The sequence below is a fragment of the Macaca mulatta genome, chromosome 12, assembly GCF_049350105.2.
Source record: "Macaca mulatta isolate MMU2019108-1 chromosome 12, T2T-MMU8v2.0, whole genome shotgun sequence".
Taxonomy (NCBI): Eukaryota; Metazoa; Chordata; class Mammalia; order Primates; family Cercopithecidae; genus Macaca; species Macaca mulatta.
This window is the reverse complement of record NC_133417.1, coordinates 75869715-75884342: the sequence shown is the minus strand read 5'-3', so window position 1 is coordinate 75884342 and position 14628 is coordinate 75869715.

Here is a 14628-nt window from a genome sequence, read left to right as displayed (position 1 = left end):
CTTCGATGACCCTGGTCCCAGTATTTGTCATTAGTTTCCAGGTGATTCTGATACACACGTTTGGGAACTTCCCCATTAGAGCAATGTTTAATAAACTTCTGCTTTTTTGTGGGTAATCAGATAATGAATAAGAATCTCTAGAGCTGGGAGGAATTCTCTTCACAATCAGACTTGGCCACAAAGACCCAAATTGTGCTCAGTTTCTTATATATCTTTGTTGTTTCCATCACCTTTATTGTCAAATTTTTCTTTGTCTTTATTTTTTAGACAAAATTTTGATTTTGGAATAATTTTAAATAAAACAAAAAATTTGGTAGAGACAGGGATCTTGCTAGTTTGCCCAGGCTGGTCTTGAACTCCTGGCCTCAAGTGATCCTCCTGCTTTGGTGTCCCTAAATGCTGGGATTACAGGCATGAGCCACCTTCCCCAGCCTGGAATAATTTTAGATTTAAGGAAAAGTTGCAGCCAGTACGGAGAGTTCTCATAGGTCCCCTTTACCCAGTTTCTCCTATTGTTAACATCTTACATCAACCACAGTATATTTGTTAAAACCAAGAAACCAACATTTGTACATTATTAGCTAAACTCTAAACTTTATTCAGATTTCACAAGTGTTTCTACTAATGTTCTTTTTCTGTTGCAGGATTCAATCCAGGCCTACATCACAATTAGTTGTCATGTCTCCTTTGTCTTCTCTGGTTTGCGACTGTGTCTCAATCTTTCCTGTTTTTCATGACCTTGAGAGTTTCAAAGAGCACTGCTCAGGTTTTGTTTCTTTGTTTGCTTATTTTTGAGACAGAGTCTCCCTCTGTCACCCAGGCTGGAGTGCAGTGGGCGCAATCTCTCGGCTCACTACAATCTCCACCTCCCGAGTTCAAGTGATTCTCCTGCCTCAGCTTCTGAGTAGCTGGGACTACAAGCATGCGCCACCGTGCCCAGCTAATTTTTAAATTTTTAGTAGAGACGGGGTTTCACCATGTTGGTGAGGCTGGTCTCAAACTCCTGACCTCAAGTGATCCACCTGCCTTGGCCTCCCAAAGTGCAGAGACTACAAACGTGAGCCACTGCGCCTGGCCCTGCCCAGGTATTTTAAAGAATATACCTCCTGTTGGGTATGCTGTTGTCATGATTAGACCGGGGTTATGGATTTTGGGGAGGAATACCACAGAGGTGAAATGCCCATGCTTATCAGATCATATCAGGAGTATGTGCTATTAACATGACTTATTAATGGTGATTTTAACCTTGATCATTAAGATGCTGTCCATTTTAATAGTAAAGTTACTATGTTCCCCTTCTTCCTATGGAAGCAAGTCACCGTGTCTAGGCATCCTTGAGAGAGAGAGTGTGTGTGTGTGTGTGTGTGTGTGTGTGTGTGTTGGGGGAGGGGAGTTAAGCTCCACCTCCTGAAGGGGATTATCTATGCAAATAATTTGGGGTGGAGTGTGGTGACACACCTGTAATCCCAGCACTTTGGGAGGCTGAGGAGAGAGGATCACTTGAGGCCAGGAGTTTGAGACCAGCCTGGGCAACATAGGAAGACCCTGTCTCTATAAAAAATTTAAAAATTAGCCTGGCATGGTGGTGCACACCTGTAGTCCCAGCTACTCAGAAGGCTGAGGTGGGAGGATCACTTGAGCCTGGAAGATCGAGGCTGCAGTGAGCGGTGACCAGTGCCATTGCATTCTAAACTGCAACAGAGTAAGACCCAATCTCAAAAAAAAAAAACAAAAAACCAACTTTGGGAGGCTGAGGTGGGCAGATCATGAGGTCCAGAGTTCAAATCCAGCCTGGCCAACATAGTGAAACCCCGTCTCTACTAAAAAATACAAAAAAAAATTAGCCAGGCATGGTGGCACACACCTGTAGTCCCAGCTACTTGGGAGGCTGAGGCAGAAGAATCACTTGAACCTGGGAGTCAAAGGTTGCAGTGAACCGAGATCGCGCCACTGCACCCTAGCCTGGGTGACACAGCAAGACTCTGTCTCAAAACAGCAACAACAACAAAAACAAAACAAACAAAAACACAACAATGACAAAAATAATTTGGAATTCTATAAGGATTTTTGCCCCTTCCCATTTATTTATTAATTAAATCATTTATATATCAATATGGGTTCATGTATATGTATTTTGTCCTTTGTTGGTTTTTCGTTGTTGTTGTTTGAGATAGGGTCTCTCATTGCTGGTGGGAATGCAACATTTTATTGCTAAATGGTACTGGCTTTGACCATGGGAAGCGCTTTTCAGGTTGGCTTTTGTGTCCCTTTGACAGACCACCATTCTTTAAAAAATAAAATAAAATTGTGGTAAAATATACATACATAATATTTACTAGCTTAATCATTTTTACGTGTACAGTTAAGTGGTATTAAATATATTCACATTGTTGTGCAATTATCCTTTTGTATTTTGAGCACGCCTGTACTTTCTGGCACTATAGGATGCTCAGGTTCATCTTGTATTTTTTCTTGCTCTAGCCCTAGAGTTAGTCATTTATTTAAGGCACCCTGAATTCCTTAGAATGGAGAATCATATTTAGAAACCAAGATTTGGCTTGTTTTTTCATTCTCTTAGTGTAAATCACAGGGCAAAACTTTAAATTTTGATAAAGTCCAACTTATCAATATTTTCCATGGACTGTACTTTTGATTTTTCTCTAAAAACTTATCACCAAACCAAAGGCCATGCAGATTTTCTTCTAAGTTTTTTTCTAGAAGTTTTACAGTTTTATTTATAGGCCTATGATCCATGTTGACTTAATTTTTGTATAGGTGTGAGATATGTGTTTAGGTGGATTACTTTCACAGTTGGATATCCAATTTTCCCAGCACCATGTGCTGAAAAGACAATCTTTCCTCCATTGAATTGTCTTTGTTCCTCTGTCAAAGAGAATCTCTGGAGCTGGATACAATCTTCCCAGCAAGCAAACTCAATAAAAGGCCCAAATTATACTGATATTCTTGTATTTCTTTGACATTTCCATCATCTTCATTAACACACACACACACACACACATATATAAATAAAATAATAATTATTATTTTGAGACAGAGTTTCACTCTGTCGCCCAGGCTGGAGTGCAGTGGCACCATCTCAGCTCACTGCAACCTCTGCCTCCGGGGTTCAAGCGATTATCCTGCCTCAGCCTCCCAAGTAGCTGGAACTGCAGGTGTGCGCCACCATGCCTGGCTAATTTTTTTTTTTTTTTTTTTTTTTTTTTTTTTTTGAGACGGAGTCTCGATCTGTCGCCCAGGCTGAAGTGCAGTGGCCGGATCTCAGCTCACTGCAAGCTCCGCCTCCCGGGCTTACGCCATTCTCCTGCGTCAGCCTCCCGAGTAGCTGGGACTACACTTTTTTGTATTTTTAGTAGAGACGGGGTTTCACCATGTTAGCCAGGATGGTCTTGATCTCTTGACCTTGTGATCCGCCCGCCTCGGCCTCCCAAACTGCTGGGATTACAGGTGTGACCCACTGTGCCTGGCCACACATATATATTTTTAACTAAAACCTCTTTTACTCAAGGTAAGCTGCCAATCCGTTTTTTTTTTTTTTTTTTTCCAGATAAAATAATCTTAACACAGCCTTCCTGGGCCTGCCTCAAACTGTCTCCTTGCAGTTGAGTCCTTCTAGCAACTTTGCAGGTGCCTAATTTTAGGGAATAATTGCTTGGGTTAATTATTACCTGTGGGTCCTTTGAAGATGAAAGATACTGGTAGGGTCAGTCATTACTGCAGTAAGAACACTATTCACCTTTTGATGCCTGCCTTACTTGTTTGATACTTCTTTAATTCCCCTTGATATTATGAAGAGAGAGAGAACATAAACCAAAAATAAAATTTGCAGGCCCCCGCAACCATCTGAATGGACTTCCTCCTCAGCCAGGGGACTCTAAAACTTCACCTGAAAGACTGATTCAGGCCACGACTGGAAGTAGTGGTTTGGACATGCCTCATTATTCCCCTCCAGCATTAACATCAACACAGACCTTCAGTCTGATAAGAAACATTTACAGTCTTCTCTCTAAAGCCTGCTACTTGGAGACTTCATCTGCTTGATAAAACCTAGGTCTCTACAACATCTTCCTAATCCAGATATTTCCTTCCTGTTGAAAATAACTATTTCAACCAATTGCCAATCAGAATATGTTTAAATTTACCTATACCTGGAAGCCTACCCTTGGAGTTGTCCTGTCCTTCCATATCAAACCAACGTAAATCTTCCGTATATTGATTGATGTATTATGTCTCTTTAAAATGTATAAAAGCAAGCTGTAACCCGACAACCATGGGCACATGTCCTCAGGACCTCTTGAGGCTGTCATGGTCATGTCCTTAACGTTGGCAAAATCCACTTTCTAAATTAATTGAGACTTGTCTTGGATACTTTTTGGTTTACAAAACCCATGAGCTAGACCAGATTACTTCCTCAAAATATGGAAGAAGTTGGTGTAGTTTCCATATGGTTCTGGGCAATAGAGAGGAGCGTATCTTGCCATTTCAGGCAATTTATTTCTCCTTGCCCCCTCTGCTGTATCATGGGACAGTGTCAATCATGTTGTTAAAGCATGATACATACAGTGATGTTAAGAGGTGACTGCTAAAGGTCTCTTGTCTAAAGGTCACATATTTCAAGAGGCTTTCCGGGCTTACAGAAGGCTTGGTAACACATTATTCCTTACTTCTCCTGGAAATTGCCCCAAGGGGAGAGCTCTGTTTCATGTTAAGATAAATTCTTTCCCCTCCCATGACACTGTTAACAGATGGTTTTCACTTGGAAGACACACACATCTGGGGCATATCTAGGATTATGCAAAACTCTCAGTTTGATAGCTGTGATTCAAGTCCTTTCTTAAGAAAGTGATAGCAGCAGGAGGCAGACAGGGGCAGGCCCCCAGTGAGACCAAAGACAGTTTAAAGCCTGAAAGCCAAGCTACAAGTCTTGGATAAATCCGTGGACTGGATTGAGAATGCCTCTTCCCACTTGGCATGCTTTCCTCTGATTGATCCCCCTGCTTTACCTATTTTACATATACCTACCCTTCTCTAATTGTTTTTTTACACTGTCATGCCCATCTTTGAGTGGTGCCTTTGTTTTAGCCTTTTTTGGAACTCACAAACCAATCAGCATGCACTCCCCATTCTGAGCCTATAAAAGCTCTGGACCCAGCCACACTGAGGGAGAAACCAACTGACTTTGGGTAGGGGGCCACCCTCACATCCCCACTCTGCTGAGAGCTGTTTCGTCACTCAATAAACAACTTCTCTGCCCTCCTCACCCTTCGATTGTCAGCCTGTCCTCATTCTTCTTTGACATGAGACAAGAGCTCGGGACCCACAGAACATGGGTACAAAGAAGCCTGTATCACTGTGACCCTCTGCCCTCTGCCAGCAGAAGGCAGCCACTCCACGTGATGGGAAGCAGCAGCGGGGCAGAGCCAGCCCCAGAGCCATGGGCCAGAGCGGGGCAACAGAACTGACAGCTGTTAACATGCCACCATCTGTTGGGCTGTGGATGGTGAGACTGAAAGGGTTATTAGCATGCTGTAACATCCACTCTATGGCTTTGGGGTTGCTGGCATCCCTGTCTGGGTGTTCCTCTCATCTGGATGCTGGAGTCCACCGTGGAGGTGGCTTGCAACATGCCTGGTCCAGCCTCAAGCTCTGCATAGAGCCCACTCCTGTGCGGGCACTTGGAATGACTGGCTGGATCCTGCACTTAACTTGCTCACACACCCTCTCCCACCAGGGGCTTAGCCCACAGTCGTAGCAGCCATGGAATTCACACTGGAATGCAAGTCAGGTGCAGCCCAGGTGGCCAAGCAAATGGAGCATCTCCTGTGGCAGACCAAGGTCCAAGCACGGCCTGGGCAGGGGTGTCACTGGCTGGAGATCTCTGGCTAGTAAAGCGACTGAGAAAAATCCTGCGTCAAAAATGTATTGTAATGTAACTGGATGAGAATGCTATTATGACAGGAAAACTCTGAACCTGCTTTAGTGTGGAGAAAATGTAATTTGCAAATGTTGATGCATTATTAAGTAGTAATATATTACTGATGTCACTGTAAATGTAATAAATCCATTGCCTTCTGTGCATTGCAAATCTATAAGCTGAGATATGGGCTGCAACAGAGAAAGAGGTTTAATCATAAAACTGCCAAATAAGGAGACTGGAGGAAACCTCACATTCATCTCCTCAAGGAATTTTGGGGCTAGGATTTTGGAGTGGGCTGGAGTGTGGAGATCATTGACTGGTCAAAAAGTGCGGGGTGAAGTCATGGGACAGGGAGATGAAGAACCAGTATTCTCATCCTGATTTGGTTCCTCTCTGGGGATCTTCAAACTTGGTGTCAGCTGTTCACTGGAATTCAGGATCTGAAGAACATCTTAAGTAATTCTTAAAAGCCTCATGATTCTAACATCAGGAATCCTATCTCTAGGAACAATGGGGATGCAAATGATCAGTATCCAGTGTTCTTTTAGTTTTTAAAAAGTGGGTCAAAGTGCAGCCTGATTAACAATTAAAAGTACATTTCTGTCCAGGATTCTTGCTAACCTTGTGAGAATGGCTTCATAACCAGGAGTCACAAACTCATATGTCCACGGAGGGAAATACGTTGGGCTGAGTATGTGGGAGTGGTGCGGGCCATGGGAAATAGGAGATCTCAAGCACCTTCTAAAAGGGCTAGCTACTGCTCATCTCCACCTGATTGAGGACGTTTAGGAATTGGAGTCCAAGGTTGTGAAATTTGATTTTTTAAGAGAATGTAGAAACTTACAGTACTCTTATGAAATCAACCAATTTTTAAAATATCAGTAATCATGGCCAGGTGTAGTGGCTTATGCCTGTAATCGCAGCACTTTGGGAGGCAGAGGCAAGCAGATCACTGCATAGGCCAGGAGTTTGAGACCAGCCTGGCCAACATGGTGAAGCTCCATCTCTACTAAAAATATAAAAACAAACAAACAAAAAAATTAGCTGGGTATGGTGGTGCCGCTGCACTCCAGCCTGGGTGACAGGAGACCCTGTCTCAAAAAATAAAATTAAATTAAATAAAAAAGCTGACAATACTAAGCACTAGCAAGGATGCAGAGCACCTAGAATGCGCAAACATTGCTGGTGGAAATGCAAAATGGTACAGCCACATTGGAGAACAGTTTGGCAGTTTCTTATGAAGTGAAACAAACACTTAACATATGATCCAGTGATCTTACTCCTAGACATTTACAGAAAATAAATGTCCATCCAAAATGTTCATACAAAAACCTATATATAACTGTTTATAGCAGCTTTGTTGTATGTTTAGTGCTAATCTGTCTGGAAGTAAACTAAACTCCACAGTGAGGTCTTCCCACTGGGTGGGTATCCTGGGGAAAAGAAGCTCTTCCCTATGGAGCCTTTTCATGCCATCATTGCATGCAAGGGATCACTGGACCATCTACGGTACAGATGTTCACAGTGCAGCCACATAGCACCTGGGGGAAAAGGAGGGCAATGTTGGGGATAGAGTGAATGAGAAAGGGAGAAAAAGAATGAATTAAGGAAGGGAAAATTATTTAGCTGGTGGTAAAGAATGAAATTGATCTGATCATCTCAAGCCCTACCTCCTTGAGGCTGATCCGGACACTGTAGGGCACACTGGTACCATGTCAGTGGAACTGTGCTTAGGACTTCTCTGGGCATTTAAGATAACATCTACAGGAATGTTGTCAGGCTGGGCATCAACCTGTTTGGGGAAGGGTGACCTTAGTACCTTTCTTTCAGCTATGGCATGAAGTTACCAAAGCAATTAGATGGAAAGAAATATTTTTTCCAGGCCAGGCATGGTGGCTGATGCCTGTAATCCCAGCACTTTGGGAGGCTGAGGTGGGTGGATCACAAGGTCAGGAGTTCAAGACCAGCCTGGCCAATATGGTGAAACCCCATCTGCACTAAAAATACAAAAATTAGCCGGGCGTGGTAGCAGGTGCCTGTAGTCCCAGCTATTTGGGAGGCTGAGGCAGGGAAATTGCTTGAACCCAGGAGGCAGAGGTTGCAGTGAGCCGAGATTGTGCCATTGCACTTTAGCCTGGGAGACAGAGACTCTGTCTAAATATATATATATATATATAGTTTTCCCTACAAATCATGCTGGAACAGTTGGATAGCCAAATGCAAAATATAAACCTTAACTCTTCCTACACCATATAAAACTTAACTTGAAATGGGTCCTAGACTATTTTTTTACCTAAATGTAAAAACAAACATTATAAAGCTGCAAGAAAAAAAATAGAAGAAAATCTTAGCAATTTGGATTTGGCAAAGATTTATAAATAGGTTTCAAAAACACAGTAAATTGGACTTACCAAAATTTAATGCTTTTGCTCTTCAAAAGACAATTGTTAAAAATGGAAAGTCACAGAATGGGAGGAAATATTCTCAATACATATATGAAACCCACAGATGACAAAACATTAAATGACTTGAAGGAGAAGGACTGGGAAGGCAAATTAATAAGGAAAAAGTGCCATCACAAGAGGCAGTAGGGCAAATAATTCAAACAAGTAATTATAGAAGATAAAATCAGATAGTCAATAGAAATATGAAAAAAGTCAAGTATCTCCAGAAAAAAATTTTTAAAGTCACTTAAAATAGGTTCTACCTGTAATGAAAACTATAAAATATTGCTGAAAGAAATTAAAGGAGACCTAATTAAATGAAGAAATACCATGTTCATAGCTTGGAAGACAATATTGTTAAGATAGCAACACTACTCAAAGTTATCGAAAGATTCTCTGCAATACCTACAAAATTCCAACAGCCTTTTATTGCAGAAATGGAAAAACTGACATTCAATTCATATGCAATTGCAAGAGACCCCCTCCCACCTCCCACGATAGCCAAATAATTCTTCAGAAACAATGCTGGGAGCAGTGGTTTATGCCTGTAATCCCAGTACTTTGGGAGGCTGAGGTAGAGGACTGCATAAGCCTGGGAGTTCAAGACCAGCCTGGGCAACGTAATGAGACCTCATCTCTACAAAAAAAATTAAAAATAAAAATAAAAATTAGCCACGCATGGTGGCACATGCCTATAGTCTCAGCATTCGGGAGGCTGAGGCTTGAGCCCAGGAAGTCAAAGCTTCAGTGAGCCATGATTGCATCATTGCACTCCAGCCTGGGTGACAGACTGAGACCTTGTCTCAAAAACAGAGATGGAGAACAAAATCAGAGGACTCATACTTCTTGATTTCAAAACTTACTACAAAAATACATTAATCAAACAATGTGATACTAACATAAGGATAGACATATAAGCCAATGGAATATAATTGAGACTCCCAAAAAAAAACCCATACATCTATAGCCAGTTGATTTTTGACAAGAATGCCAAGTTCATTCAATGGCAGAGGAATAGTCTTCAACAAATTGTGCTGGGACAACTGGATAACCACATGCAGAAGAATAAAGTTGGATTCCTACCACACTCTATATATGAAAATTAACTCAAAATAGATTGATAACCTAAGTATAAGAGTTAAAGCCATAAAGCTCTTAGAAAAAACATATGGGGAAACCTTCATAACTTTGGATTTGGAACTATATTCTTAGATACGACACCAAAAGCACAGGCAACAACAACAAAAAAATAGATAAGTTGCACTTTGTCAAAATGAAAAACTTTTGCACATCAAAGGACATTATAAAAAACGTGAAAAGACAACCTATAGAATAGGAGAAAATGGGCTGGGCTCAGTGGTTTATGGCTGTAATCCCAGTACTTTGGGTGGCTGAGGTGGGAGGATCACTTGAGGCCAGGAGTTCAAGACCAGCCTGGGCAACATAGCGAGACCCCTACAAAAGATTAAAAAATTTGCCGGTCATGGTTGTGTGTACCTGTAGTCCTAGCTACTTAGGAGGCCGAGGCAGAAAGATCTCTTGAGCCCAAGAGTTATATAGTGAGCCCAAGGTTACCATGAGGTATGATTGTGCCACTGCCCTCCAGGCTGGGTGACAGAGCAAGACTGTCTTTAAAGAAAAGAAAAAGAATAAGAGAAAACAAAATAATGTATCTGATAAAAGTTTAACATCCAGAACATGTAGAGAACTCCTACAACTCAATCACAAAAAGACAAACAACCCAATAAAAATAGACAAAGAATTTAGACAGTTCTCCAAAGAAGGTATACAAAATGGCCAAAATGCATGTGAAACGGTGTTCCTCATCATTAGTCTTCTTTAGGGAAACGCTAATCAAACCCCAGTAAGATACCACTTCACACCCAGTTAGGGTGGGTATTATTTACCCCAAAACCAAAAGCCAAAAAGAAAAGAAAGAAAGAAAGAAAAATAGCAAGTATTCGTGAAGATATGGAGAAACAGGAACTCTCATGAATTGCTGATGGGAATGTAGAATGGTGTAGCCACTGTGGAACAAAGTTTGGTGGTTCCTCAAAAAGTTAAGCATAGAATTACCATATAACCCAGCAGCTGGGTGCGATGGCTCACGCCTATAATCCCAACACTTTGGGAGGCTGAGGAGACTGGATCACCTGAGGTCAGGCGTTCAAGACCAGCCTGGCCAACATGGCGAAACCCTATCTCTACTAAAAACACAAAAATCAGCCAGGCATGGTGGTGCACGCATACTCCTCAGCAAAGGCAACTCCCCAGCTACTCAAGAGGCTGAGGCAAGAGAATCGCTTGAACCTGGGAGGCAGAGGTTGCAGTGAACCAAGATAGTATCACTGCACTCCAGCCTGGACAGCAGAGTGAGACTCTGTCTCAAAAAAAAAAAAGAATTACCATATAACCTAGCACCTTTACTCCTGAGTATATATCCAAGGGATTTGAAAACAGGGACTCAAACAGATGCTTGTACATGAATGTTCACATTATTCAGCATTATTCACAATAGCCAAATGTTCAGCATTATTCACAATAACCAAAAGGTGGAAACAACCCAATTGATCATAACAGATGAATGGATACATATGGATGAGACTTGAAAGCCTTATGCTAAGTGAAATAAACCAGACACGCAAAAACAAATATTGTGTGATTTCACTCATATCAACAATCTAGAATAGACAAATTCATACAGACAAAGTAAACAGGAAGTCTGGGAGAGGGGAGAATGGAGAGTTATTGTTTAATGAGATAAAAGCTTTGGAAATAGTGATAGGGTTGCACAACATTGTGAATGTAATTAATCCCACAAAATGGTATGCTTAAACTATTTAAGTGGTAAATTTACATATGTATAAAATAAAAAAAGATATACATATATTTCATATATATCTCACAATAAAATTTTAAAAATAGATATTACCTTTTTTTGGCTTACCTTTTTTTTTTTTTTTTGATGGAGTCTCACTCTGTCGCCCAAGCTGGAGTACAGTGGCACGATTTTGGCTCACTGCAACCTCTGCCTCCCGGGTTCAAGCAATTATCTGCCTCAGTCTCCTGGGTAGCTGGGATTACAGGTGCTCGCCACCACGCCCAGCTAATTTTTAAAAAAATATTTTTAGTAGAGACGGGCTTTCACCAACTTGGCCAGGCTAGTCTTTTTTTTTTTTTTTTTTTTTTTTTTTTGAGACGGAGTCTCGCTCTGTCGCCCAGGCTGGAGTGCAGTGGCCGGATCTCAGCTCACTGCAAGCTCCGCCTCCTGGGTTCACGCCATTCTCCTGCCTCAGCCTCCTGAGTAGCTGGGACTACAGGCACCTGCCACCTCGCCCGGCTAGTTTTTTTTGTATTTTTTTTAGTAGAGACGGGGTTTCACCGTGTTAGCCAGGATGGTCTCGATCTCCTGACCTCGTGATCCGCCCGTCTCGGCCTCCCAAAGTGCTGGGATTACAGGCTTGAGTCACCGCGCCCGGCCGGCCAGGCTAGTCTTGAACTCCTGACCTCATGATGCACCTGCCTTGGCCTCCCAAAGTGCTGAGTTTACAGGCATGAGCCACTGTGCCTGGCTTTGGCTTACCATTTTAATGATAAACCCAGTTTAGCAAAAATATGTGCACTACTGCTGGAGAGAGTTTAAACTGTTGCAAAATTTCTAGAGTTAGGTCTACCCCAATTTGCAGAGCGATAAACTGGATACACAGTGGTAACAATAGGGATGAGTGAGGAATGCAATTGTCATTCTTGGGTTATATTTCAAAAAAAAATTTTTTTTTTTTGAGACAGGGTCCCACTGTGTCACCCAGGCTGGAGTGCAGTGGCGAGATCACAGCTCACTGTAGCCTTGACTTCAGGCTCAGGTGATCCTTCTACCTCAGCCTCCCAATTAGCTGGGACTACAGCCGCCCACTACCATTCCCCGCCAATATTTGTATTTTTTGTAGAGATGGGTTTTCGCCATGTTGGCCAGGCTGGTCTCGAACTTCTGGCCTCAAGTGATCTACCTGCCTCAGCATCCCAAAGTGCTGGGATTACAGGTGTCAGCCACTGTGGCCAGCTTCAAAAATCTTATTCTATTAATCAGTATGATAGTAAATATAAACATAGCTTTCTTTACTGTTTATATTACCATTTTCTTTACAGAGTTTTTTTTTTTTTAACCTTTTAAAAATTATAAGTTCCAGGGCACATGTGCAGGATGTGCAGGTCTGTTACATAGGTAAACGTATGCCATGGTGGTTGGCTGCACCTATCAATCCATCACCTAGGTATTAAGCCCTGCATGATTTAGCTATCTTTCCTGATGCTCTCCCTCCCTGCTCTTCCCCAGTGTGGCCTTCCAGACAGGCCCCAGTGTGTGTTGTTCCCCTCCCTGTGTCCATGTGTTCTCATTGTTTAGCTCCCACTTATGAGTGAGAACATGCAGTGTTTGATTTTCTGTTCCTGCATTAATTGGCTGAGGATAATGGCTTCCAGCTCCATCCATGTCCCTGCAAAGGACATGATCTTGTTCCTTTTTATAACTGCATAGTATTTCCATGGTGTATATATACCACATTTTCTTTATCCAGTCTATCACTGATGGGCATTTGGGTTGATTCTGTTTCTTTACTATTGTGAATAGTGCTGCAGTGAACATACACGTGCACATATCTTTATAACAGAATGATTTATATTCCTTTGGATATATATCCAGTAATGGGATTGCTGGGTCAAATGGTATTTCTGGTTCTAGGTCTTTGAGAAATTACCACACTGTCTTCCACAATGGTTGAACTAATTTACATTCCCACCAACAGTGTAAAAGTATTCCTATCTCTCCGCAGCCTCACCAGCATCTGTTGTTTCTTGACTTTTTAATAATCGCCATTCTGATTGGTGTGATGTGGTATCTCATTGTGGTTTTGGTTTGCATTTCTCTAATGATCAGTGATGTTGAGCTTTTTAGCATATTTTTGTTGGCTGCATAAATGTCTTATTTTGAGAAGTGTCTGTTCGTGTCCTTTGCCCATTTTGGCACCACATGGCGCTTACTCTAAAATTGATCACATAATTGAAAGTAAAACACTCCTCAGCAAATGCAAAAGAACTGAAATCATAACAGTCTGTCAGACCACAGCGCAATTAAATTAGAACTCAGAATTAAGAAACTCACTCAAAACCACAAAACTACATGGAAATCGAACAAGCAGCTCCAGCGTTTTGTTTTTAAAGACAAAGATACTCGAATGGTAATGAATGCTGATGGATTTTTCTTAGACAGTGACACCTAGTGATGGTATAGCTGTTTAACAAAGAGCCAATAATTTAATGGCAAGTTGTCCAAATTTTAACCCAAATATTTATGGAGGCAATGCCCTAACAATTTTTTTTTTTCATCCTAAAGGTTTCTCTGTACACTAACAATTCTCAAGTACTATTTTAGCAAACCTTCTGGTCAGGTGACAGTAGTATTTCATTCCAAGAAAAAAGATTTCTAGCAAATGGTTGAGCTCAGACCTTCCATAAGATTATCATTACCTTATTTGAAATCTGAAATTATTTTGTTACTCAGAAAAAAATCTTTTTTATGGTCAAGGCTAGGTATGGAGCAGGAAATAATAAGTAAGTTCTAGAGATAAAGTACCTAAGGTATATTGTTAAGAGTAACAGACTGAATTGAAAAGAAAAAACATTAGTAATGGATAAATGAGATATTTTTGTTTCAAACAATACCCATCTCAAAGGGTCGTCCTTGAAGCTAGTGACCACGTTTCATTTCTTTGGGGGAAATGATTTCCAAGAGACTGAAGGAAGTTCTTGTCATGGTACTAATTTGTCCTAAATTTTCCATCCATAGCATTTGATTCCGTGTGTCAGGATCTTTGCATTACCACATTGCTTTTGAGGAGAGCCTCCATTTCCCTCTGGCCTCACCTGTTCGCAAGGGTCTCAAATTGAAGGAGTTCTCCTTTCATCTCTCCCTAGCCCTTATTCATTATGCTTGATAGGTGGTATGGGCCTGGCATTCATTGGTTTATGCTTCTCAGGTCAGCAGAGGAAATGAATTAAAATCTAAAATCACTGCAAGGAGTCTTGCCCCACTGGGACAACCGTGTGCTGTTTGACTGTGGAGTTAAATGTTACGCCCAATGGGTCAAGTGAGAACGTAAAGCTGGAGAGTATTAGAACAAACACTTATCTGCCCTCCTCAAGCTTCTACAGGGAGGTAATTTCCACATGCTTGCCAGGAAAAATAAGTTAGGG